The sequence below is a fragment of the Anser brachyrhynchus genome (assembly GCF_964034855.1).
Source record: "Anser brachyrhynchus genome assembly, chromosome: 3".
Taxonomy (NCBI): domain Eukaryota; kingdom Metazoa; phylum Chordata; class Aves; order Anseriformes; family Anatidae; genus Anser; species Anser brachyrhynchus.
The window spans coordinates 75343751-75369664 of NC_137696.1; the positions used below are offsets into that span (position 1 = coordinate 75343751).

Consider the following 25914-nt stretch of genomic DNA (forward strand, 5'->3'; position numbering starts at 1 on the left):
TTTTTTATAAGATCCCTTTAAGTATTGAAAGGTTGCAATGAGGTCTCACCAAAGCCTTCTCTTCTGCAGGCTGAACGTTCCCAGCTTGCTCAGCCTTCCTTCATAGGAGAGGTGCTCCAAGTCCTCTGATCTTCTTTGTAGCCCTCCTCTGGACTCTCTCTAGCAAGTCCACATCTTTCTTGTGCTGAGGGCCCCAAACCTGGATGCAGTACTCGAGGTGGGGACTCATGAAGGCAGAGTAGAGGGGGACAATCACCTCCCTCGACCTGCTGGTCACACTTTTTTTGATGCAGCCCAGGATGCAGTTGACCTGGTGGGCTGCAAGCATGTACTGCTGGCTCATGTCAAATACAATCTTTCTTGTCTTGTTTTCATTACCAAGATCTGGAAATTGTATCTACTGGATCGTTCTGAACTTTTTGATTATTTTGCTTCTGCTTGTAGTGTAACATATATGGATACTAGCTAGAAAGTATTTTTCAGTTTGTAAACATATCCTCTAATGGAAAACTGCTGGAAAGATGGAAAGCATAGTATCTTTATACCTTAAGTGGCTTATTGAAAAATAATGAAAGAAAGACCCAAGAAAGAACAGATAATAACAAAGAATTTGCCAAAACTTTTTGAAAAACATGACAGATGAACAATCCTGAATTACTATAGCCAGGCAGAGAGAAACTTCAGGGTCTTTCTGTCTATGATAAATAGATTCAAGTCTAGCACAAATGGCTTTCTTGTGTCAGAATGTTTGAGCCAACTCAACTATATAATGTGAAAGCAATTAATTTATATAGCTATCATTAATAAAAGCAAATGTAAAGGAACTGATATTTCTTGTCAGTATCAGTTATGTTGAAAATACTACCATTTTCTCTTGCTAATGATGGGATCATAATCCATACTAAAGTATATGTTAGCTTAAACAGAATGGAGAATTATTAGGTTTCATATATTAGTCTATAAAATCAGCATTACTTTGTTATTGGAAGATTATGCAGTCTGATTAATGGAAAAGACCCAACTGGTCTAAAAATTGTACTTTATGGACTCTTTAGTTAACAGCCTGCAATGGACAGTCATCTGGACTACATTTGAATACAGCTGAATGGAACTTAGCTTAATGAAAAGCTACTGACAAAAATGTGAATATTACAAAGCAGAGCACTGAGTATTTAGCATACTCAGCACCAACTGACCAACCAGCTGTTTTATACATTTGTAAGAGATTGTCTGAAGACCAAGACAATCTTAAAACCCATTTCTTGTCCCCAATATATAGGCACTTCAGTCCCTCTTTATTCTCCAATATTTCAATTCTATGCCAGGTAACAAGAGACAGCAGTGCTCTGACAGCTTCATGTGCAAGGTCAGTGAACATCCACTTGCTCTACTCCCATTCTGACAAATTCTTCTAGCCCTGTAAAATTTTTCATATGTTTTTCATGAGGTCAAGTAAAACCTCGAAACAGTTACCCAGCCTGTGACTGCATAGCACCCAAAGAAACAAGATGAGAATGTCACATGGAGTGCAGAAGAAGATGGTGACTTGGACTGGAACTCAGGCAGTAATAAATTTGTAGTGCATGGAACCAATCATATAGCATCAATTAAATCTTTTAGTCACCAAGCCTGTCAGATCTGTGTGGCAAAAATGTCAGCACTTGTTCTTGCCATTCGTTCCAAGCTGGAGCCTCCCTAGACAGAATGATTTCACCTGTGGTTCTCCACATGGCTCAACACAGTTCTAGCTTATACACACTTCTCCTTGGACCTATAAATCGAGGCTGAGATCGAGGCCATGCACTTCAGTATTGAGTAGCCCAGAACACTTTCATTAGTCGTGTATATAAGACCTCTAATCGTATACATCCAACCCATTCTGTGCAGTTACGTATGGTCTGTAGAAATGCACAGCACAAAAAGCCAAACATCTCAACTGGCTGTGGACTCTGTTGTCAAAAGTGTTATATTCCTGTATTTCCTCACCAGAGATCCTCTGTGTTTTTGAAGTGTTCAGAGCCTTTTGAAAAACAGCATAATATGTAGCTGGATTCCTCATTGCACATCCTGGAACCTTCATGCTTCTGTTGCCTGTACACCTAGAGCATTGTGAGTGTACAAAAAAAAAAATTATTGCATCTTCTAAAGAAGCAAGATTGTCCTGAATGTTTTAGTAACTTCACTTTCCTCTCTCCCAGCAATGAAAAAGTAAAAGTTTAACTTCAAAATTACCTGCTTTGGATAATAATACTTATTTCAGATCTGCTGTCTTTGTTTGCTTGTTTTTCTTTAAAAAGATTGTGCACACACTTTGGCATATTAAGGCTTTGAGTGGCTAACCTTGGCTAATGCTCAGCTATGACAAACAGCCTGTTAACATGACAATGTTGTTAACCTCAAACTAATTCCTCTCCAAGAATGCAAACAGCAGAAGTTCACATGGAAGTGAAATGATGCAGTTGTACATTGTTTTCAATTGCCTCACACCTGCTGTTGGGTCTAGTAAAATGAATTAAAAACACAGCAAGATACAGCAACAGAGATCTTAGGTCAGAGTTGTGAAAACGACTGATGTTTTTTTATTTTACATATATATAATAAATACATATACATAATATATATATATATAATTTCCTCCACTGAAAACTGTAGATAAGCTCCCCGGGGGGGTTGGTTGTATTCCAGACAGAATTAATCTTTCTGCATGATGTCATGTAAATAAATTAGTGTTTCTTATTGTTGATTTGTATTCACTGGCTAATTGAATGTGGTTTTGTTTTTGTTGTTTGTTTGCTTTCATTTTTGTTAAGACAATATATTAGATGATAGTGTTTCCTTACATTTGTGTGTACTCTGCCTAAAAATATCAGTGGTTGGATAAAAGTAAAGGGGAAAAAATAAAAAATAAAATAAAAAACACATGGAATTTCATCATATTAGAGGCAAACAGAGCTAAGAAATCATCACAGTATTTTCTTTCTTTTTGAATGACCTGTTATAATCAAATATGAATACAAATGAAGCCAGAGACTTCTTGTCAAACCATCTGTATCTATTGTATTCTTAAGAACAGCTTTCCATACCTTGGAGGGCATGCATAGAACTAAACAGATATAGGAGATTCATAGCAATGGGCAAATGGAGGGCAAGGAACTGTGCTGAGCAATGTGTACTTCTGCATACCTCCTTTCCTCCTGGTCTTTACTCCCAGAAGATGTTAAATTAATTTTATAGAAGACACTGAAAATTTCCCAAAGCCTTGAAGATAAAGTGAGTCATTTCTCTCTAATAAGAGAAGACTATAAGTCTGGGCAAGATTTGATGATCTGTGGTCACTCACTTCAGGTATAACTAGCAAAGTATTAAAGACAAAAAAAAAAAAAAAAAGGTGTCGTGTTCTTTCAAGCATGTTATTTTAGGAGCTGGTATATATTGATGACTAATAAGAAGTGAATCCCAAGGAATTTTAGTATTTTCACAGCCTACTCATAGCCTGCTGGATCCAGGCCCACTTGTTTTAGTGTTTCCTTGATCTATTGCTGGAGCACAAATGAGAGTTTGCTTGATGATTTGGAGACTGAAGCTTTCTACTGTTTTGAGGGAATTCTGAATAAAGCTACTCATGTGTGCAAAGGGATTTGACAACTTAAAGATGTGTCTCTGTACTCAGTGAAATTCAGTACACTTCACTTTAGACCAGCAATGGAGAAATAGATACATTCTGGGAGATTTCTTTACTTTTCCTTCAAATATTAATTCACATTCTTAATGATTTTGCAGGTCCATTCTGACTTCAGCTGTGGTCTTCTGGGAAGATCATAAAACATGAAAGACCATAAAGCAAGAATTGACTTTAAAAGTATTCTCACAACATGAATTTCAAATATAGGAAACATTTCAGCAGAACATGCTTTACTTTTGTGTCAACAACTTCAAGTAGTTCCACAACTTCAAAATTTCCATCATAATGGATATAGGATAAATTCTATTTATCTATTTATGCATTTCATAAAGTTAAACTTTTTTTTTGTTTTTTTAAGGTTCAAATGCTATTTTATTTTTAGTAATATAATCAAACACAATACTAATGTAATAGCTGAAACAAAAAAAAATGCAAAATGAGACACTAATTTCCTTAAGTTTTTAGACAAAATACTTTATATAAGTTGCTGCTCTGTGGTTTCATTTTGGCCCGGTTCTGAACATAAAATGAGATTTAAACCTTCAGATTTCCCCATGAATCAGAAATTCCATTTTCCAACTATTTCTATATCTGTGTAAAATTGTTCTTTAGATTTTTGTTGAGGGAAGGGAATGATAAATTAAAATTTCATATCAGAATATCTAGGTAAATCATGATATATTCTTCAAACTGAAAAAAGTAATCAATTAATATCTTACACACTGCAAATCACTTCCCTGCTGCTAGTGATGTACCTTTTTTGATGATGGGAAGAAAAGTTTCCAAATGATGTTTGTTTTTGCTTGTTTGTTTTCTTTTGTTTTGTTGTTTTATGTGTTTGTTTATTTTTTCTGCTTTTGGGTTAAAAAAAAAAAATAAATGTGGAGCACTAGCCCGCTGGGGGTAGCATAAGAAATTCCCACAGAAAGAACATTTTAAGTCATAAGATCATTCTCTTTAATTTTTTTTTTCCTTGTTTGTCTTTAAATAAACAAAAAAGTAACTTTACCTGCACTGGTGGAAAAATGTTAAATTTTTTACTAAGGCTGAAATACTTTTCATTCGATAAGAGTTTGAGAACAAGATAAGCAAACAATCAAAAACAAACAATTTTAAATGGTGTGGACTCAATCTCTCTATACGCTGATGTAAACCAAGAAAGACCATAAAATTGATTAAATAGTGGAGTATTTATAATTGATTAAAAGTAATTTTGTTTTTTTCAAAAATAGTTTTATTAGCAAATCTCTTCCTTATGTTATGTATTGTTACATGTTATATATGTTACATATTCTATATGTAATTTTCTGTCCATTCTGATATCACAAACATTCTGTGTCCCAGCGCTCAAACAAGCAGATATAAAATATTGGAAGTGTGGTGGTCATTGGCAGTGTAAAATCTGTATACTTCCTTGAAAGCAGCCACTTTGATTAAATCCACCTAAGGACTTTCTGTTTTATTTTTAATGTAAATATACAGAGAATTCATTTCAGACATTTTAATATAAAATTATAATTTAAAAAATGGTAAAATCAAGTTTTTTGTGTCTTTTTAGATCATGTGTAAAAGATGATCTACAAGATAGAGAGTGATACTAATAAACTTAGATATCACTAGCTGGATTTAATTCACATGGTGTAGCAGTACCTGACCAATTTAAGGGACTCAGTCTGAGGCATTTCACTTTTTCAGGAAGCTCTAGGAAACTCATTTGCAAGACAATGTACATAGAAATTCTTCTGCAGGAGTACCAGATGGTGTCTTGTTTATAGCTGTATCTTTTAACAGGTGATCATCACTTTGTCTGCTTGTTCACATCATTTAATTCATTTGACCTCCATCTTTTGGAGTAGGTAAGGGGATTAGGTTCTCTTTGTAAATTCTGAGTTGTATGTGCCTGTACTGTATATATCTAGCAGCTGGTAGTTAAGTGCATTATTCCCAAGTGTTTAGTTGTTTTCATTCTTTCATCTAATTTTTAAGCTCAGGAAAGGTAATACTAATGGTTTCTGACTCAGTGTGCTATAATAAATACCCTATATAACTTTTTTAAGTGTTGCTGACTTGGCATTTTTCTCTCCTTCTTAAAACAATGTAATCATGAAAATAAATTCCTTATTTAAATATATGAGGCAATATCATGGCACGATTAAAGGGAATAAAAGAACCAAAACCCACAAGAATGTAACAATTGAGGATGCGATTATAATCAGAAAATGTCAGTGGTCTTTCATTTCACCAGTCAGAAAACTTTTCATTTGCAGTTGCTTTTGCAGTTACAGGCACTGATAGATATTATAACTATCAGATCTACCAATCAGTTAATCATAAATTCAAAGGGTCACAACTAGAGTCAATTGGTGTGACATTTATTTCTACTCATGTTGGCCATAATCAGTACTTTGTCAAAAAAAATAAAAAAAATAAAAAAAAATCATGTTTTTTCTTCAACAGCTTAAAACCATTTTCTGTTCTTTCTCTTTTTCTCTGTTCTTTCCCCTTAGATAACAAGTTCTCCAACCCAATGGACCTTTTCTTATTTACGTGCTGTAAAACATTTTCCCCAGTACAGCCTTCCAGTATGAATAACCTTATTAACAATCACTGAATTGATAACCAGAATTTGGTTCTCTGGCCTCCTGCAGACTAACTGGTGTTTGTTTCTATTCTATTTCCAAAATGACCAATAACACTAGTGACCAATTGCAAAGACAAATATGAGAAAAGGAGTGGGGAGGAGAAGGAAGAAAGGAAGCCCATGTTACATACTCACTTTCAGAATGTGGCAACTTTACTCATAAGTCCTTAAAGCATGTCTGAACAAGTACTAAACTTTCATTACTACTAGCATCCACTTACTTTTGCAGCCAAGATTGTCCGCTTTATAGTTAGCCTTCTTTTTCAGTGTGTGCCATCATAACAAACCAGGCTAGCAATATTCCTAAAAAGAGACCCTTAAATATTTATAAGTAAACCCTTATATCTCAGGGACTGGAAACCTGAAGGAATCCATTTGATTCTGAATGAGCATATGCTGAAATAAATGGAAATTCTTTGTTTTATTTTTCTCTTTGTGTCCTGTGCTGGTATTTGGAATTAAATCCAGCTGAGGATTGCATGTTCAGCATAGCAGCAATTGTAAACAGTATAGAACGAGAATGACTTGCCTCAAAACATAATGTAAAACAGGAATGCAAAGTTTAAGAGCAACAAGTGTGCAGCAGTACAAAATTAAGACAATTTTTTCCCTTCCCTCACCTCTTCAGAGTATACCCATGCTGGAGACTGTGGTAGGGGAGAAGAATAACCTCCGGGAAAGAGAGAATTTGAGCAGATGTTTCCTGCATCCCAGATGCCAGTCATGAGGGTACAGGGAAAAGGCTGCCATGGGTTTAAGTATGCCTTAAATTTACCAATGGCAAGGCACAGAAAGCAAGCTAGGCAAGAAACCTCACAATCTGTGTCTCTGTAAGTTCACTATAGAGCAAATTAGAGTTGGATGAAAACATTGTGAAAAGCCAGAATGGCTGTACTGGACTGTTAAAGGTTCAGAAAACCTTCCGCTATCTCAGGCAAGTTTAGGAGCAAAACCTTTTGATCATCAGGCAGGTCAGGCACTGTTCTGGGAACTTTTTAAGCTTGAGGTCTCAAGCCCTAACAGAGCATGGTAAGGACTCCCTCGGGTGCCATTAGCTTATTATATTAGCAGTGAAGGGTAAGAATCAGTTCCTCTGAGTAGCTATCCGATGTGTGATTAGTGTTTAGAAATATCAGAGACAATTGGTTGTGACCCAATCCAGTTAAAAAAAAATAAAATAATAATAAAAAAATCCTACAGACTGGAAAACCTGCTTTTAAACCAGAATAGAGGTAAAATATTCTGCTTCTTTCTTCCTTTAGGATGCAGTTCTACACCAGTGGTAGGTCTGTGTTAAAAAGTTACATACTTTTTTTGTTATTAGTTTATTTTGATGTAAATTAGAGACAAGGAAAAAAAAGGAAAATAAAAAGAGCCATTCCTATGTGGCTATCCAGCTTTTGCAGACCACCAGAAATTTCTGCAATCAGCAGAGTCACTTACTGTCAGAACAGATATTTAACGTAGATGTAGCTTGCATTACGTTCTCAGAGAGCGTGATGAGTAAATGCCTGTCACTCAGCCAACTGACCAATACAGCTCTGATCTTCCTTCTATGCCAACAGCAGTCATTCAGCCTGGGCAGTAACCCATGCACCGCTGACAGTGTCTCTCAACAGAAAACCAAGTCTGGGGCTTGGGCCTCCATCCCCGTCATGCAGCTAATTTTTTTTTTTTTTTCCCCCACTATGGCAATGGCTTACTTTCTGCTATTAAATCTGGTTTACTGCCATCTTAGGAGGATGTATGGAACATTCCTACATACCCCCTATGGAAATATATTACCAGTTTATTATAGCATTTCCTCACACACGTTTTATTTTCTTTGACCCTCAGGGGGAGAATTGCCTTACACTGTTCTCAGGAATTTAAAAACTCAATTTGATGTGGACGTATTGTGTTCTAACACTAAGCTGATCTTTCATTTGATTGTCATTTGTTTTCTGGAAGTGATACACAGTCTCTGTTCTTATTCTCTGCTAAGATTTAATGAATAAAACTAATGAAAAATAATGTAAGGATACTAACTGTAGATTTCTTCCACACTTGATGAAAAGTGTCTCACTCATCAGACAAGCTGGAAAGAGTAGTTAAGTATGCATTTGAGAGGGCCAAACCTGGACACTTTTCAGGGTAATGTGATCAGGGCAAAGCAATGCTCAAGAGTGAAAATAATTGAAAACTGTTAATAAGGTAAAGGATAATATCTCTCTTTTCATTATATGAAAAATATCTCACTCTTACATTTCAAAGAAAAAAATGATCTCAATCTTCAATTTCAAAGGAGCAATGTAAAGCTCCTGTAAATCCACCATGTCACTCAGGCTAGGAATTCGTCTTAACAGTAGGACCAGCTGGCAAAACTCAACTCCCACTGGCCCAGAATATGTTATCAGTGATACTACTGCAATTCTGACGTGACTTCATTTCAGTGAATTGCTCCAGATTTATAAGTTTAAAAGAGTAACAGAGAGAGAGAGAGAGAGAGAGAGGAGAGAGAAAGGGTGAGGCAGGGAAGAGAGGGAGAGAAAGAACCCTTGAAAGGCTTGTTTGATTTATGTGCAGTTTGAGGAGCAGCAAAAAATGAAAAATCTAACTGTCACACCGTTGCTGGACATCATTAGTGTTTTATTATTATTATTATTTTAAATAGTTTGTTCAGTATTTGTTTCAGTGGTCAGCGGGCCTAAGTCTCAACTTTATGGAAGGGCTGACAATTTTCAGTCCATAGGCTGAACTGTATAATCTGTATGAAGATGTAGATGTCTTCTGCCAAAGTGCTATATATTTTTTAGTGCCTGAAATGAAAAAAAGGCTTTATAATGCAAAGTGTCATGCAACCTCAAGATTAGGCAGTTGCAATAGCCTGCCAACTATAATATTTTCAGATGAGCAGGCTTTCTTAATTCCCAGTAGGCTTCACTGAAGAGATGATCTGGGAGAGTCATTAAATTCTACTATCTTTCCAAAGTGAAACTGAAGGTTAATTAATTCTGCAAAAGAGGTTCATGATTATATCTTACAGAACATGAATAATTTCCATACTAGTCTGTTTTCCTTGATTTGTACCAAGTGAATTAAATGATCTTTTACAAAAAATGATAAGGAAGATTATTTTTTCCAGTGATATAGTAGTATCCTCTAATAATTTTCGTTTAGTGGATTGAGTTTATAATATTTGGGAAGTTTTGAGATGCTAGAGTTAGAATGTTCTCTCATGTGTTTGTTGACCCAATGGCTTAGTATGAAATATATTTGATATTAAATTTCATACTCTAGATAATTTACGGGATGACTGTGAGTCACAGACTGGTGAGCTGGGTTGAATATGTTTGCATTTGTCATGCTCTAGTGTGCTTGGTGCAGCTTGACTAAACTAATGACCTCTAACATTTTTCCCCCAAACAAAATGTTGTGGGTTTTTTTTTCTGTTATTTTCCTTATTGAGCAAAAAGGATATAACCTCCTTCTATAACGTTAATTTTGTTTTATTATTTTATATATATATATATAGTGGAAAATATTTTTTTATTTTGTATATATATACTGGAAAATAGGTAAAAGAACCTCAAACTCTGTGTGGTAAATTTCTTATTTTTCCAATATAACAACATAATCATGTGACTAATAAAGCATGATTACTAGCCTAGCTATTATCCATTAAAATCTGTTAATGATCATATTGAAATGATGATGAGGACAAAACTGGCTGCACCAGTCAGTCAGGTGCACCAAGCTGGTTGGGTAGTTGTTGTGTCTCATCACAAAGACAGCAGCAAGGTTACAAATCTCAAAACAAGTGGGTACAATGATCAGCATTTCGAGAACTTCAGAGTTAATTCAGAAGGTATTCTCAGCGTTTAATCTGATAATTGCAAATTTTTAAAGCAAGCTTTTTCTTTTTGTGAAAGGTATTTTAAAAACAAATTTTAAACCTTCTGATTTCAATGGAATTGAAGAACATTTTTAAGTACTATGCTGAAAATTAAGGTTATCCTATGTATAACCTCAGATCCTTTCATCAGTCTTTGTGGTAGGCTCTGTCTCACATATTCCATGTGAATTTGCAAAACTGAGTTTCAGCATATTTTGAAGGAGTCTTCAAAACTTTTTTCAGTTACAAAACATCATCTAGAGCCTCATTACCTCTAAAACATGGGATTTCATAGTGCTGTATATTTTCCTGGGATCTGAATGCCAGACAACTAAGGTGTGAGGATGAGAATGTGAATAGATAATCTTCAGATTTACAGTGTTAATTTGTTTATGACAAGATAAGACTAGCTGATAGGTGCTTAATATTTACAGAGTGAGAAGGAAAAACAGCAATTTTGCTTTATTTCTCAGAGAAAGTGGGGGATAATGTATTATAAGTTAGCAAATAATCATCATTATGTAACACTGTTTTCTAAAATTACAGTAGAGAGAATCAAAGAATATAGTAACGGTTCCTATTTGTTGGGTAAATGGGTGTTTTTACCTCATTGATGCTTAAATATTTCTGTCATGTACTTTATTATCAAATGACAAATAATTCTTCTTGTATTAATAGTGTTCATGCAGCTTTTGTGAAGTAATTCAGCTTATATTTAAGCTTTCTATTAAAAAGAAAGAAAAAAACACAACACACACAAATAATAATAATAAAAACAAACAAACAAAAAAACAAACAAACAAAAAGCAACAACAGAGCAACCTGATGTAAATGTTTCACAAATTATATTTCTTTAGTATTTTTATCAGACAGCTTTCCCGGATAATAAGGTAAGGCCATCCATGTCTGTGTGCTTTAGGAATATAACCTCACCAGGAGTCATATTTTGTAATTTTCAATGATGAGTGTGGCAAATGCTGACAGAGGGAACTCTTTAATCATAAAAGAAATTGATTGTGCTCAGTAAATCCATTAAGATATTTTTCACCTTCCCAGATTGTCTCTAGGAATTACTGGTCTTCATTGCAACCTTTTTAGAAATAATGACTATGTGTTACTTTTCTAACAACCCCAGCAGATTGAGATTAGCTATTTTGGGGTATAGATAATTCACCTATTGAATCTGAGAGAATAAAAATTTTTTGCACTATAAGTTTCAGAGCCGCAGAAATGGAGTAGTGTCTTATTAGTAGAGAAGAATACAGAACCACTTATGGATAAAAGTCCATGGTGCTGGCTTCAGCCACTTGAGTTTGTAGGATCAAGTCTAGAAAACCCACTGACATCAGTCTAACTTTTTCTTGTGATCTTGCTGATTAGGTTTAGGCATTAGGTTTCCAGTGGTGCCCAGTGACAGGACAAGAGCCAATGGGCACAGACTGAAACACGGGAGGTTCTCTCTGAACATCAGGAAGCACTCCTTTACTGTGAGTGTGAGCAAGCACAGGTTGCCCAGAGAAGTAGTGCAGTTTCCCTCCTTGAAGATAGTCATAACCTGTCCGGACATGGTTCTGTGCAAGCAGCTCTGGGTGTCCCTGCTTGAGCAGGGAGATTAGACCAGATGACCTCCAGAGATCCCTTTCAATATCAGAGATCCTGCAGTTCTGTGATTAAGGCTCCAGTCCTGAATATATTTACATTCACACTTCACATTAGATAGATGAGCCCTGTGCACATTCCAGGAAAATGTTTAGCTTCTTGTCTGCTCAGAGAAAACCTCTTTTTTCAACTGCCTTTAGTCTCAGTACAAATTTTAAATGACTAAAACAGTTTTCCAAAACATCACCAACCATCCCCAGTCTCCATTCCTGGTGTTTTTTTAGCACAAGATGTCATTGGAAATAAGATTTGGTACTCCATGACACAGTGAACTTTTGCATGTTTACTGATTTTTTTTTTTTTTTTTCCCTATTGGTTTTCCTTAACCTAGCTTTCTGTGTTTATGATTTGAAGTGTCAGCCTGTAAAATTCATGGATAGAAACATCTGACTCCTTCCTTCTTTAATAAAAATGCACAATTGATTGAAAGCAATTTTGCTCTTGTAAGTGTTTTTATGGTTGACTGCAGGACAAAAGAGGAAACATGAATTGCCTACTTGTGGTATCAAGAAAAAGGCAGCTGTTCTTTTTTTTTTTTTTTTTCCACTTCCCCCCCTTTTTTTTTCTTCACATCCCTGACTGCTTTTAAGTGAACTCTAAATGGTGATACAATTATGTACAAGAGTGATACAGTCAAGTTGAGCTGTTTCTCAAGAACAGCTCTACGCTGAAGGTAGGGCTCTCTGCTGTTTGTAGCCCTGCAAAGGGCCTGGTCCCCTTTGGACAGTGATTGTTAGAAATGTTAACAAAGATTTTGCTCCAACTGAGAACCGCTGCGTAGGCAGATCCGCTGGAGTGTGAGCTGGGCCTTCCTTTATAGTTGAAAACAGATTGGAAGAGGAAAGGAACATTTCTTCCTGTGGACCCACTCTGCCCTCCTGGCAGGAAGCTCTTTGCAGCTGCACTGCTGGCCACCTGTGACAGCAGCCCTCAATAGCTGGATATCCTGTTGTACAGCTCTGCTTCTGAGCAGTCCAGGATGACTATTTGGAAAGTAAATTGTGACTTTCCAGGGTTTTAAGCGTGCCAAAATCAGGTAAGAAAAAAAAAAAAAAAAAAAAGATGTTGGAACTCAATGAATCTCAAGTCTTTTGGCACACTGCAAATAAAGCACTGGGTTTCTAGGACACATGCTCATGTGTATGTGTGTGCATGTGTTTAAGTGCAAGAGACAGAGATGTTTTATTGCAGTTATGGTTTTAGATTGCCAGCAAGCTCTTGAGGAGATAACAGCTCAGGGAATTGAATTTTCTGATATGAGAAAGAGGGGAGATAACTGAAATCTGTAAACCAAAGTAAATCAAACTTAGCCACAAAATTCCAGTGATCAGATAAAATTAAAAAATAATAATAATAATAAAAAAAAGTTGTTTCAAATAAGAATGTCAGTGAAGGAACCTCAGTGTTGGCCCTTCTCCATTCCTTTGTGTGGGGAAAGTGAAATCAGAACATGTGATTTCCTCTTTCAGAGACATGGAGCAGAGGGAGAAGTGGAATTTTAAAACAAGGTCTGGAAAACCTTTCTATGCATGAATCAAAATTTTAGATCCTGGTTGACACTTATTTTAAGGACTTTCCAAAGGTGAAAGCATTTTGTATAGCCCAGGGCCTAAACATTTTGCCTGAAAGGAAGACGAGGGGACAGATTTATTTCTTGATATTATACATTTGGATAAATGTTCTACAGTGGTTTTCTTTGAAACACTGACTCTTGCGTGCCAGTAAGAGGCAGGCTGCCTTCTTTGTGTGCTATGCAGTCTAATAACTCTTACATTTTTATGGTAAGTTAAATAAAACATAGGATTCTTGGGAAATTAAAACTTGAATGAACAGGCAGACTGTCACTTATCCCTAAACTTAATTCCATCTGACAAATAAACAAGAATGGACTAGTAATATAACACTGTAACAGAGATGCGTTCACATTTTTCAGAGGAAGTTAAGTTTCTTGACACTGAATTTTAGTGAATATTGTTACCTAACACATTCAGACCCTTTTGAAAGCCCATCTAGAATGGAATTTGTTTAAATGAATTCTCTAAACATCAAATCTAAGTGTAAAGCTAGGATATATTTGCATGATCACTCACAATGCCTGTGTTTGGGGGTATTTGCTTTACATGTTTAGACATACAAACTTAGCTTTGTTAAATGCATATATTGTCATATGTATGCATTATATATCAGCATGTATCAGTTATATACTGATGAAATTGTAGCAAATGTACACACACAGTCCTTTAGTGTTTCTGCACATATGAAATATTAACTATAAAGCTGTTTGGTGTCATTGAGACTGATGAACTGTCCTCAGGAACTTAAAATAAATTTAAGAAAAAATAAATAAACACAACACAAAATACTATTGTTTTCTAGAACTAATAGATGAAATAGCAGGGCCAACAACTCAAAGTACAGTGATATAGTGAGATATGCCATTTTTCCAGAGATTTCCTTTAAGACTGGTATAACAGTGTTAGATCACAGGTTAGCATGTCAGAGTGGAAAAGAGAAGTGATTTTAAAACATATTTATTCAAGCAGAATCCAAGAAAGCTCACATATAGTACACATTCTCAGGGATCAAAGCACACAGATAAGTATAGGTACTACTACACGTGACTCAGAACAGTAAGAACAGGACTAGATCTTCTTGGAGCCCAGGGAAATAGGGCTAGGTATATTCTTTGTGACTAACAGAAACTGCTCATTCTGTTGCAAATTCTCTCTTTAATAATAATAAGGAAAATGAAGTGCAAGATATGCCAAACCAGTAAAACAACTGAATCTGAAAGGAGACATGATATATATGACTAATTTGTCATCAAAAACAAATCTAGAATGTAAGATCTCATTTAGGAAGTTTAACATTCAATAGCCAATCCTTTGGCTTGTCCCTCTTTCATAAACCCCAAATTACCCAAAAGTAGACTGGTCCATCCCACTGGAACACCTCTGAATTAACTAGAGTTATACCAGGTTTATGTTTGGCCACACAAGTGGCAGCTAAAGCAAAAGGGTCTAGCAGATATCAGTAATGTGATTTCATTAAAAAAATTCAGATGAATGTCCATGGAAAATGTTGTGTAGTATTCCCACAGTCCCACTTGGCCTGTTTCACTTACTTCAGTAAAGCAGAACTCAATCTTGTTTTAAGAAACAACTGTCCTCTCCTATAATATGAGAAATATTAATTTGTCTAATGTATATTAAAAATATTATTAATCAAAAAAATCTGATGCCTAGATTTTTTCCAGATGAGCAAATACTAGACTGGGATTTCTCAGCGTTGACTCTCTCCCCTGTTAATTTTATTGAGAATGCCTTTGTTTTGTTTGCAGGAACTCATCTTTCTCCCTATGAGTATGTAAAAGGTCATATGTTTCCACAGTGTCTCTGCCAAACACAGGCAGAAGAACGGGTCCTTTGAATAATGCTCACTTTCAAGTGTCCTAGTGTTTCAGAAGACTGCTTATTTTGTTGCTCTTTTTTTTTTTCTTTTTTTTTTCCTTGTTTATTTTCAAAGTGAGTATAAAAACTGTCATCTTAGAACTGTTGCTTCATTTGTTCTTTTCTTGAGAATACCTACTTTCTGTGAAGAGCCCTAAGTGGTAAGTTTTCTTGGTAACATACGTGCAAACCCAGATTTGCTATTAACTTTGCCTTGGTGTTAGGGCTGTCTCTTTTATAAGTCTTAAAGCTTATAAGAATAGCCAATACCCTTATATGTGATTACAGTATATATAAGAAAACAGGGGATCGAGCTGTAGTAATGTTAAAGTATTCAGGACAACCACAGGTTAAAAGTAGAGATATCATTGCTGTACCTGCACTCAGAATTAGGAATTACAATGTAAGGAACTAGGGAATATGATAGCTCTTTGCTGTTTATTAATGAATTTGCTACTACTATTATTTCATATATCTTAGCTAATTGTTTGTCAAAATGACTCAGAATAATATCCTGTTAGCTAGATTGAATCTTTGTCCCTCATAGAAAGACACATCAACACTGCAAAGTTTCCTTTGACACCAAAATAGTTCTCATTATCACTTTTTTTCTCAAATTGGTTAGACATCTGGATCATTCACTGCATTTTTTTTCTGCATATTCAAGTTGATGAGGTCTAGGCATAATGTTATTTCAGTTTCAAAGAAACTTGGTTCTTAAACTACTGTAAAGCTTTTATTCCAAGCCAAATGTTCTCTAGAAAATTTCACAGGTTGGGAGAAAAAAATAGCTCAGACTTTTTACTTTGAAAGTCAATAAAAATGCTGCAATAGTAGCACACATACAAATAAAATACATTTCATATAAGTCATGTATATCAAAATCATTGAGATGCATAAAAGTAGATTTCTCAATAACCACAAGCTCCAGTTTGTCTGTGGAAATTACCATTTGGTATTCCTGCTAAGCAAGAAAGCAGAGAGATATCACATATTCCATTATGGCTCCCACAATTACACACTATGAGTTTTATTTAGGAATAAAAATTGGAGACCTAGGACATTTTTCAAGGGGCAGACTCAGGGTAAAGTATGAGAAAAGGAACACACAAAATATTCATGCAAAACAAACCTGTTCATCGCATGAGTGTGTGAATTAGGCCTGGTAGCAGTAAAGCCCATAAAGTGGTTAAACATTCAGACAGGGTAGGTCTTTCTGGTAGGTGCTTGACTCTCTCTCTCTCTCCCTCTTTTTTTTTTTTTTAATTTCACAAAGTTTTGTCCGATAGTCTTATCATGTCTCTCAAGAGAGCATTTTCCAAGGAGGCCCTTGGAATCAAAGTAGTCCCTTTGTTCCTCACAATCTGGCATGCAAAATTTATAACGAATTAGAGCAATAGTAAGAAGGATTGAAATCTTACTATCTTCATATGGACATCAGTTAAGAACACTTACTTAACAGTCTTTTCTAAACTATGCTGGGACTAGAACTGAAACAAATCCCCTGACAGTTAAAAAATTTCCCCTTTTAATAATGTATGGTTGTATCACTGTTCAGCAAAACATGTAAACCGTATATGTTTCCTATATCACCCAGCATCTCTATTCAAGGACTCTCCAGAAAGACCATTAGTTTTTCACTGCCTTTTCTCTAGAATAAATCTTAGGCAACTGTGACTTGGGAGAAGCAGAAAATATATATATATATACAATTATATATATGCAAAAAAAAATCAGCTTTAATTCCGTAGATCTAGGACTTTTCTCGTATTCGTACAATTATTAATGGGAAAAGATAAATATAGGTTTCCCATAGGGGTTGGAAAAAGGCAGGGGTCTGAAAACAAGACATTTATTTCCTGGAAATTGTGAAGGTTTCAAAATTTCTTTTTTATTTCTCAGTGGGATGAAAATGAAGCATGTTCATAATCACATAGAGAAAAATCCTTGAGAAAGATCAAGAAGAGTCAAAGAAGGGTTGATAAAGGCATACATCTGGTTCTGCTATGACTGAAGCAATTGTCTTAACCACTGGATTGGCAGTTACTTCATTCATTTCTCCACTGAGACTCTTTTCCTTCATAGGAATAATCTATTATTTGTTGCCCTGTGGCAGAGCACAGCTCTAGTACCAGAAGTTCTTAGATTTCAGAAAGCTTCCAGATAAAAGTTATGTCTAAATATGATCCTTCAAGAAATTTTGCTGTCAGAGTATCTGCACTTTAATGAAATGAAGTCTCTTTAAAAAAGATCCCGCCAATCCTATTTACACAGAAAAAGAAAAAACTGTCATCTATCTGTTCACTGGGACATTGCAAGGAAACAAGAATTTTCCTATAGACAATTTAATTCAATATAAATTGGTCTTGCTCCAAAATTGCTACACTACCCTTACTATACCTCAAAATATTTCAGGAGAATGAAAAAAATAACTATAGGTGATAACAAGGAAAACCCTTCCTGGCTTAGAAAAATGTTCTCCTGCCTTTTCCAAGAACTGTCAGTGAGTAACGCACAAAATATGCTATGACGAATCTGACAAAAACAGACAGGAATCAGAACAGTCTTTGAGAACAGAAGTTTGAGGGTACTGCTGTGTGAGTAACCAAGGTTTGGGATAGAAAGGAAAAATACAAAAGCAAGCAGATTTATTTTTCTTTTCTTCTTTATAAGTAAGCTTGATGAAATTATTAATTGCAGGCCCCCAAATCTGTTTGATTTTAGATTTCATGGCTATTTACTTTCAGGGTAAGACCCCAGCTTCAACAACTTATGATACTTTTTCATCATTTTACAAACAAAATAATAATCATAAAACCTCTTAAAATAGCAACAAACTTGGCTGAAGTTACATGTGAAAAATTAAATATACTTTTCATGAGATTGCACGTCTGCTGAGGAAAGCTAGAAGTTCTAGTTCTATCTTATTTTATGTCTCAGAATTACATATGCAGTTATAAGACTTTCGCTCAATACAAAATCAATAATTTATATAAAAAATCCTGCTTATGGCTCTCTACTACCAAATAATAGATGAAAACTGACAGATAAAAGCCCAGCTTCAACAACATCTCAGAGAAAGATACTGTGTACATGCAGGGCACCAGTTAAATCTGTTCTCCGGAGTATGTACTATACCGGAGCTGGAAGAAAATCTCAGCTGAGGAAAACAAAAAGCAAAAAAAAGCCAAAACAAACAACAAAAACACACTCTAATTTTTACTTTTTGGCAGCAATAAATTAATTAAGTTGGACTCCAGATAAGAGGACAAGAAGGTCACAGGACAATTTAAGACGCAGTTATGCTTCTTTCTTCCAACCTCATTTATGATCAGATTGGAAACCTACAGGGAATGTTATCAATAAAATGTCTTGGCCACTTTGCAGTCAGAAATGTAAGATTCATGGGAGAGAATCCTGAGATTACAGAGAGAGGTAGAAAGCAGGAGACTAGTTCTTGCTGTCTGGTGTAAAGGGTACTCTCCAGGACTTGAATCCTTGTCCTCATGCTTTCATTAAGCAGTCTTTGGATAAAATGCATAGGTAATATTCAGAGCAGAGACTAAACGTCAGACTCCCCATTTTCAAACACGCCTTCTTAACCAGGGGCTACAGTGTCAAGCATTCACTCCTGGGCTCTCATGACTTTCATTTCTGTCTATGCATATGTACTGGGTCCAGCTGGGATGGAGCTCCTCTTCTGAGAAGGGGAATTGAGAGAGCAGTTGTGGTGGAGATCAGATGCCTAGCAAGATAAAACCACTACAACTTTGTCCTACCTTTGATAGCAAGAGTGGACATCCCACTTTCTCATTTCTGCCTTCACTAGGGCCATCATATATCCTCCTGAGAAGTATGAATGTGGATCTCTTTAGACTCTGGAGGAAGCTGAGTCCACTTGTTGTGCTCTAATCACTATGTGACTGTGAAGAAAAATGGGCATTTCTCCATTTCTCATAGCTTTGGTTTCAAATGAAAGAGACCATAACTGCTGTACTTTGCACTGAATTCTGCTGGCATTGTATATGAGCACATTTTTCTAAATAGAGTGCCTCAGAGACGTAGATGTTGAAATATGCAGCCAGAATGGAAGAAGAACCAGAAATACATGCACCTAACAGGCTCCCAAACCAAACTGTACTAGCCTTGCCCCCTATAGCCCTTGAGGTGTTGCTTCTGGGAGCCATTTGTCCTAGACCTTGCAAATGCGTCTGCATGGGTTTTTAATGATCAGATTCAAACCCAGACATTTGACCTGTAACTGGAGCTTTAAAATCATCAGTCTGTCTGGTCTACTTTTACAGCGCCTAACTAGTCAGGTGACATTTTTAACGATTCTGTTTGTTGGAATTAGAAAACAAATTCCCCTTGAAATGAGATTTGCCCCAGTTCCAAAGGAAAGCAGGATCCCACAGGCAATGGTTTAGTATATGAACTGAAAGAAGACGCAAAACATTTCAGAAGCTTGTATTTGTTCATATTCTTCTATGAAATTTCTTTTAACAATTGCAAAGTTCAAAAGGAAGAGTTCTCAAGTGTTTGAAGTATCTAGGCCTATGAGAATTTTTCCCCGTGTTTCCTGAATTTGATGTTCTATTTAGATCATGTTGGCATCACCTTTTCAAACAGTTTGTGTTTTGTTTGACAAGTTCGTTTTTAGCAGACAAGGAAGCAATCAGAAAACTTCTGTATTAGGGCACCCCTTGCTCTCTATCTGCTGTCAGTAGAAAGAGTTCCTCTGCATCCTACCATGTACAAACCAAAACATCAAAATGTGTCTTTGGTCCAATGCACAGCTCTGTCCAGATAGTGAAGTTCAGTTCGTGATTTGCATTAACATTTTCTTAGAAGAGGAATGATTTTATTTTTTTTCCCTTATCAGACTACATTAATATTTTATGTTCCGCATACTTTGGTTTTGTGTTTTTTGCTTGTTTGTTTTTGTTACCCTGGAATTGATCTGAATTTATGGGAATATAACCCAGAGAAGCTGAACAAAATTCTTGTATGTCACCTGAACCTATGTCAGACTTCATTAGTATGCAGTGGTGCTGATACCTATCTTGCTTCTTTCTGAGGGCCTGGAATTCACACAAGATGTGTGCATTTGATAGCTGCCAATAAATAGCTAAATTTCATGTTTGCTTGTGACAATCTGCTTTGAAAAATAAAAGTATCTTAGCTGAAATTGTACCCAGAGACAGAGGAAATATGGTGGTTTAAAACAGAGGTTTTTTGTTTGTTAGTTTGTTTGTTTTTAATGTTGAAAACATGTGATGTATGAAAACTTCTGGAAAACTAAGACCTGAAATCTACAGATGTGCAGTACTCCACTACAATTGTTGACAGAATAGAAACTTAAACTATAAAGCTATGTGATTGCTCTTCTCTACATATCTGACTTCTGACTCCCAGGCCAGCCAACAACAACTAATAAAAAGAGAATTCTGCAATTCCACAGTTGACTATAGCATAGGAAAAAAAAAAAAAAAAGAAAAAAAAAAAAGACTATTCCACACACTCATTGCCTTCTATTGGAAAACAGACTACTTATTTAGGTATATATATATTTAGGCATATATATATATACACATATATTAATGTTTGCTGATGAGTTTTGTAGAGCAGTTCATCTGTTTTGTGTCTGTGAGTAGTGAGCTCATCTGTTCATAGCCTTTATATAAACATGCCAGTTTAGAAATAAACAAATGCTATTCATTGAAAGAATACACATCAACACAAGCACCTTCTACTATATCTGCCCTATCTCTGCTGACCGTATGGAATTAAGTTAATTTAAGTACATTTAACTGAACTATACTTAAGATTTACAAGGAACGGCATTGAGACAATAATCATATGAGTAAGAGTGCCTACTGAGATCAGAGTTTAATTGTTTCAAGCCACTCAAACACAGAAGGCACCATTGGGGAAACAAATTGTATTTGCTTTTGCTTCAGAGAGGATGAACAGCTGAACTGTGTTACCCCAGAGGTAGAGTACTAACAGTATGTCCCAGCGGCTTACTCTCCTTTCTAGACTTTAATCCAAAGTGCTGACAATAAATTCAAGACCACTGCTAACTATTTAAGGTTTTCCACTCTATGAATTACATGTGTTTCAAAAATGCTTATACTGAGGCACCTTGCTCTCCTAATCTTGAGAAATAAAGGGCCTAATTTTTGGTATTTGTGTTCACTATACATTCAAGTAATGGTATTTGAAAGGTACTAAGCTTTGGTTCTGTTAGATGCAGACTGACATTTCAGAGATACATGTAAATTCAATTTAGCTAATTTATTTTTAAAACGTATATTTTACCTGACTTCGGACAGATGTGACATTCCTGTTGATGCCCTTATGGCAGAAAGGATGGGGCCTGTGTAAGAACTGCCTATCCATTTTTCTTCTCTTCTGCCTTACCTATTGATTTCTACCATCATATTCTTCACTTTCCCCTCAGCTGTATAGACGTAACTTCTGGAGAAGCCATGCAATAAATGGGATCAATGAGATGACCTGGGCTAAAAGTAAATTTTCCTCCAAGTTATTTTTTAACACTTAGTGCACTACGGTGCAGAAATGAAATTGAGGAGCAGAGAGTCCTTAAGGCAGCATTGTCACTGAAATGCTTCATAGTGTGGAACCACAGATCAAACAATGTACTTCCATGTAGATTTCATCTGTCAATGAGGATGTTTTCTCCTTCACCTTGTGTGGCTACTGTGCTGTCTACATCTATCCTCTGCCACAACTTAATATCCCATAAGTTACATTGAGGCAGTCTCCTCTGCTCTCTTCTCTCTCTCTTTCTTTTTTTTTTTTTTCTTTTGGATGCTTTTCTTGAAATATTTCATTGACACACCAAAGAAGGTAGAAAACTAGATGAGAAATATAGATAAGAAATAGACAAAAATAGCAGATAATTGGACATATAGGCAGTATTTCACTCCATATAAGTAGGAAAAGCATACAGTGCTCCGTTACTCTCACAGCACTCTTCCCATTTCCTGGTCTTTGACACCGGTGGTGTCACCCAACAAAACAGTAACCAGTAACTAGATACAGAAATCTAATCTAAGTCTTGATATGATATGCTGAATTCCCTATCTGTCCAGTCTACTTTGTAGGGGTTTGGCCACAGCTGTTGAAATAACACCTTCATTTTCAGACTAGCCTTTCTGCTTTAACAACACAATAAGCCTTTGGGAATAAAGTTATTGGAAAACTTTTTTTTTTTTTTTTTTTTGTGTGTCATGAATTTGACTTGGATTCAATTCACCCAGGTAATTTAAAAGCAGATTGTTGAAATTATTTGCCATGCCAAAAATATATGTATTTTTTTTTTCAGTATGGTTGTTTTAGCAAAATCAATTTAAGTGAAAACAAAACAAAATTAAACAAAATTAAACAAAACAAAATTTTGGGGTTTGGTTTAAATGTGCAGGGTCTAAGACCTTGTAATCTTCATTGCCATTACGTGTTGAAACAGAATTAATTCACCAAATACCTTATACAGAAGATACTTAACTCTGTGGCCTATGATTGCAGTTTTGTCTTGTTTTGTTTTGCTTCATTTTTTAATTTAGACTAAACTTTGGAACTACTTTTTTTTTTTTTTCCCCAAATATTGCTATATTGCTCTATTGTAAAAGTTTATTTCTTATGAAATATTCTTTTCTTGAAAACATCATAGATGATTTTTAATGGAAAATTGGAGTGGAAAACTTCAGAATAAAAAATATTTTCCTCTATTTTATGTGGAAAATGCTTTTCTGAATATCTATGGTGCCCATGATAACTTCTTAATTGTATTTAATTTTGAAACACAGTGAGAAAACTTTGTTTCCTTAACTGCTGTAAAAAAAAAAAAAAAAAAGTAGGGAAAAAAACAACATCAATAACAACAACAAAAAACAACTATTTCCACCAGTCACCACAGCCAAACACTCTCTTCCAAAGAAATTAAAACATTAGACATTACACTGTACTTAAATTTGGCTGTAAAAATGGCATCTTCTAATTTAAGAACTCTATCCTCTATTTAATAAAACTGCTTATTTAGGATTATATCTGGTTAGGATTATTAGTTGACAGAAACAAATTTACAACCTTGTTAAAACCTTTTAGCACAGCAGAAAGAACATAACAGAGCTGTCGTCTTTTCCATCTTGTATGGTAACAACTAGCTTGTTTACAAAATTTTGAGCAATTATGTGCTGAGGAAGTCCACTTAAGACAACAACAATTACTGTTGGAGAGATTAAGTGGTTTTTTTTTAATTATTATTAGTATTTTTAAGTGGATGTGGATGATTAAATATTAGAAAACATGAGTTCAGCTTGACTTTCAGATTCTTAGATCTGAGTTTGCAGCACTAGCAGTTATTATATTAACTTGTAGCTTGTGGTATTCGAAGGAAAATAACCACAGGCAGGTCTGCACTATAAAATATTGCCAGGATCAATTTTGTGCTTGCATTTGTGAAAACAATTGCACCATTTGAGTCCTTGCTAAGAACAAATCAACACTGGAAATGCAGTTCATTTTGTGATAATACAGGTTATTTACAAAAATAACCTGATAGTAGTCTTACACTACTATCAAAAAGTATACCTTTGTGTGACTTTGCCAGTAAAACTTTATAGAAAAGTTGCAGCAGTACAGATGAGCCATAGGAGCCAATAAACAAGAACTTCCCAGGTCTTTCATAAGCAGTTCCTATAGTATTGTTGCACTAAAAAGGAGACCTCTTTTTTGGGGCAATGAACAATATGGGTAGGTGATATGAAGTCCAAGCAAAGCTGGTCAACAGAACACTTTCTTGTAAGTCTTAAGGCCTACTAGCTATAGACTATGAAAACAATGGTACAAAACTTGGTCTTGTTGAACATGGGATACAAACATTTCCAGTCTCTTTGCAGTCAGTTTTCACCAACTTCATGGAAGTAAATGAAATATGGAGGTAGTTGCGTCTTCTTCTGGATGTTAACCCCTGTCCACTAATAGCCCTTTCCCTTTTTTTTTTCCTTCTTTTTTTTTTTTTTTTTTCTAGCCAGAATGACTTTTTCTCTAGTCTCTTTGTGAATAAACTCAGCACAGCTGTGCCAGCCATGCTCCAGTGCACATCTCTGCAGTGAGGGCCAGGCAGCTGTGGTTTCTCCCTGGAGAAGGCTAGCCGTTTGTCTAGGAGCTTTGGAAGGGGGTATATAGACCACATCTTGGAAAAAAATGTCAGATACATGTGATGGCTGGGAAAATCAGTCTGGAAAGAGAATTAGGAGTACACAACCTAACAATGATTCCTTTAATATGCTGTGGATTGGTAATGTTTTTGAACAAAGTAAAAGAGAATAGCTTGGAGTGCCCGTGGAGGAGGAGGAGGGAGAGACAATGCACTTATTGTCCTTTAACAAAAACAATTCTGAAGTGTACCTTAGCGAAACCCATGGCTTGAAATCTTTTTTTCTTTCCAGTTCAGGCCCAATGCGCAGCATGTTCCCCTAGCACTCCCCAGTCCTTAATTGCATGTACATACAAAGACTTTTGTGCTGAGCACTTTTATTTCTTTTTCTGAAAGGAGAAAAAATTGTTGAATGTTTGAAAAGCTGATTGACAAGGATTTTTTTTCCCCTAACTTTTAAATGTTTTCAGCAGTGCTGCCCTATAGCATTAGAGAATGCCACTGACCCTTTTACAAATCTCTGTACACATTGAAGAGTGAAACTTTATACACAGTTAAAAAGAAGCTTTTTGGCCAGGTTTTGACAGCTGTTATTCTAAAACAATGTTTTGGCTCTAATCAAAAATATGACTTTATTTCCTTTTGGGTTTCTACCAGAAGCCATATGACTCAGATAGAAGTGGAGGAGGGGTGGGAGCAAGAAGCTTGTTCAGTTGCTTTCCCTGTAGAGCTCAGACTGTGCAAAAGGAAGTGACAAAGGAATTGCATTTATCCAGGTTGTTGGTTGTATGATAGGTGGTCCCTGAGATACTATGTGAAGAAGTGAAAATCATGCACCACAAATTTATTACCAAAAGTGAGGTCCTGATCTGTAAAACTGGGAGATGAGACTACACTTTAATTTTCTGCTCTTCTCTTTGAAAAATAAAAAATGTGTTCATGCATAGGGTGGTGTTTATATTGCTTTAAGAGACAGAATTTGAACCACCAATGGGTTCACGAAAGCCCCAGGTGAAGCTAAGGCAGGTGTGAGATAATCTGTGCCCTCACCCACATATGACATTATTAACTTAAGTTCCTAACTTGCCTTAGTGGGGCCTCAGCTTGGCTTTTGACCACAGGCAATTGCTGTGGTTGCTTTTGCTAAAACCTGTTCTGGTTAAAGATCATATCAGGGAGTTTAAGAGGTGATCCAAGCACGTCTGTGCTGGGCGGGCTGAGCCAACACTGCCTGAGTCTGTAAGAGCTCTGAAAGGCAGCAGCAGTGGGAGCAGGAGCAGACGTTTCTGAAAGGTGACACAAGCTAAGGGGTCTGTGAAAGCTTACCAGGTTTCACTGGAAAACCATTTTGGCTGCAGCATGTGGTAACTTTGAAGTATAGAAAATATTTCTGTAGGAATTTAAATAGAGTAGCTAAGTACTAGT

At 35.8% G+C, this 25914-nt stretch overlaps 1 long non-coding RNA gene across 1 annotated transcript in view; it reads right to left on the bottom strand.

Moving 5' to 3' along the window:
- LOC308192874 overlaps positions 1-25914 on the bottom strand; it is an 82233-nt gene that overhangs the window by 27021 nt on the left and 29298 nt on the right. The gene's annotated exons all lie outside the window — the stretch shown is intronic.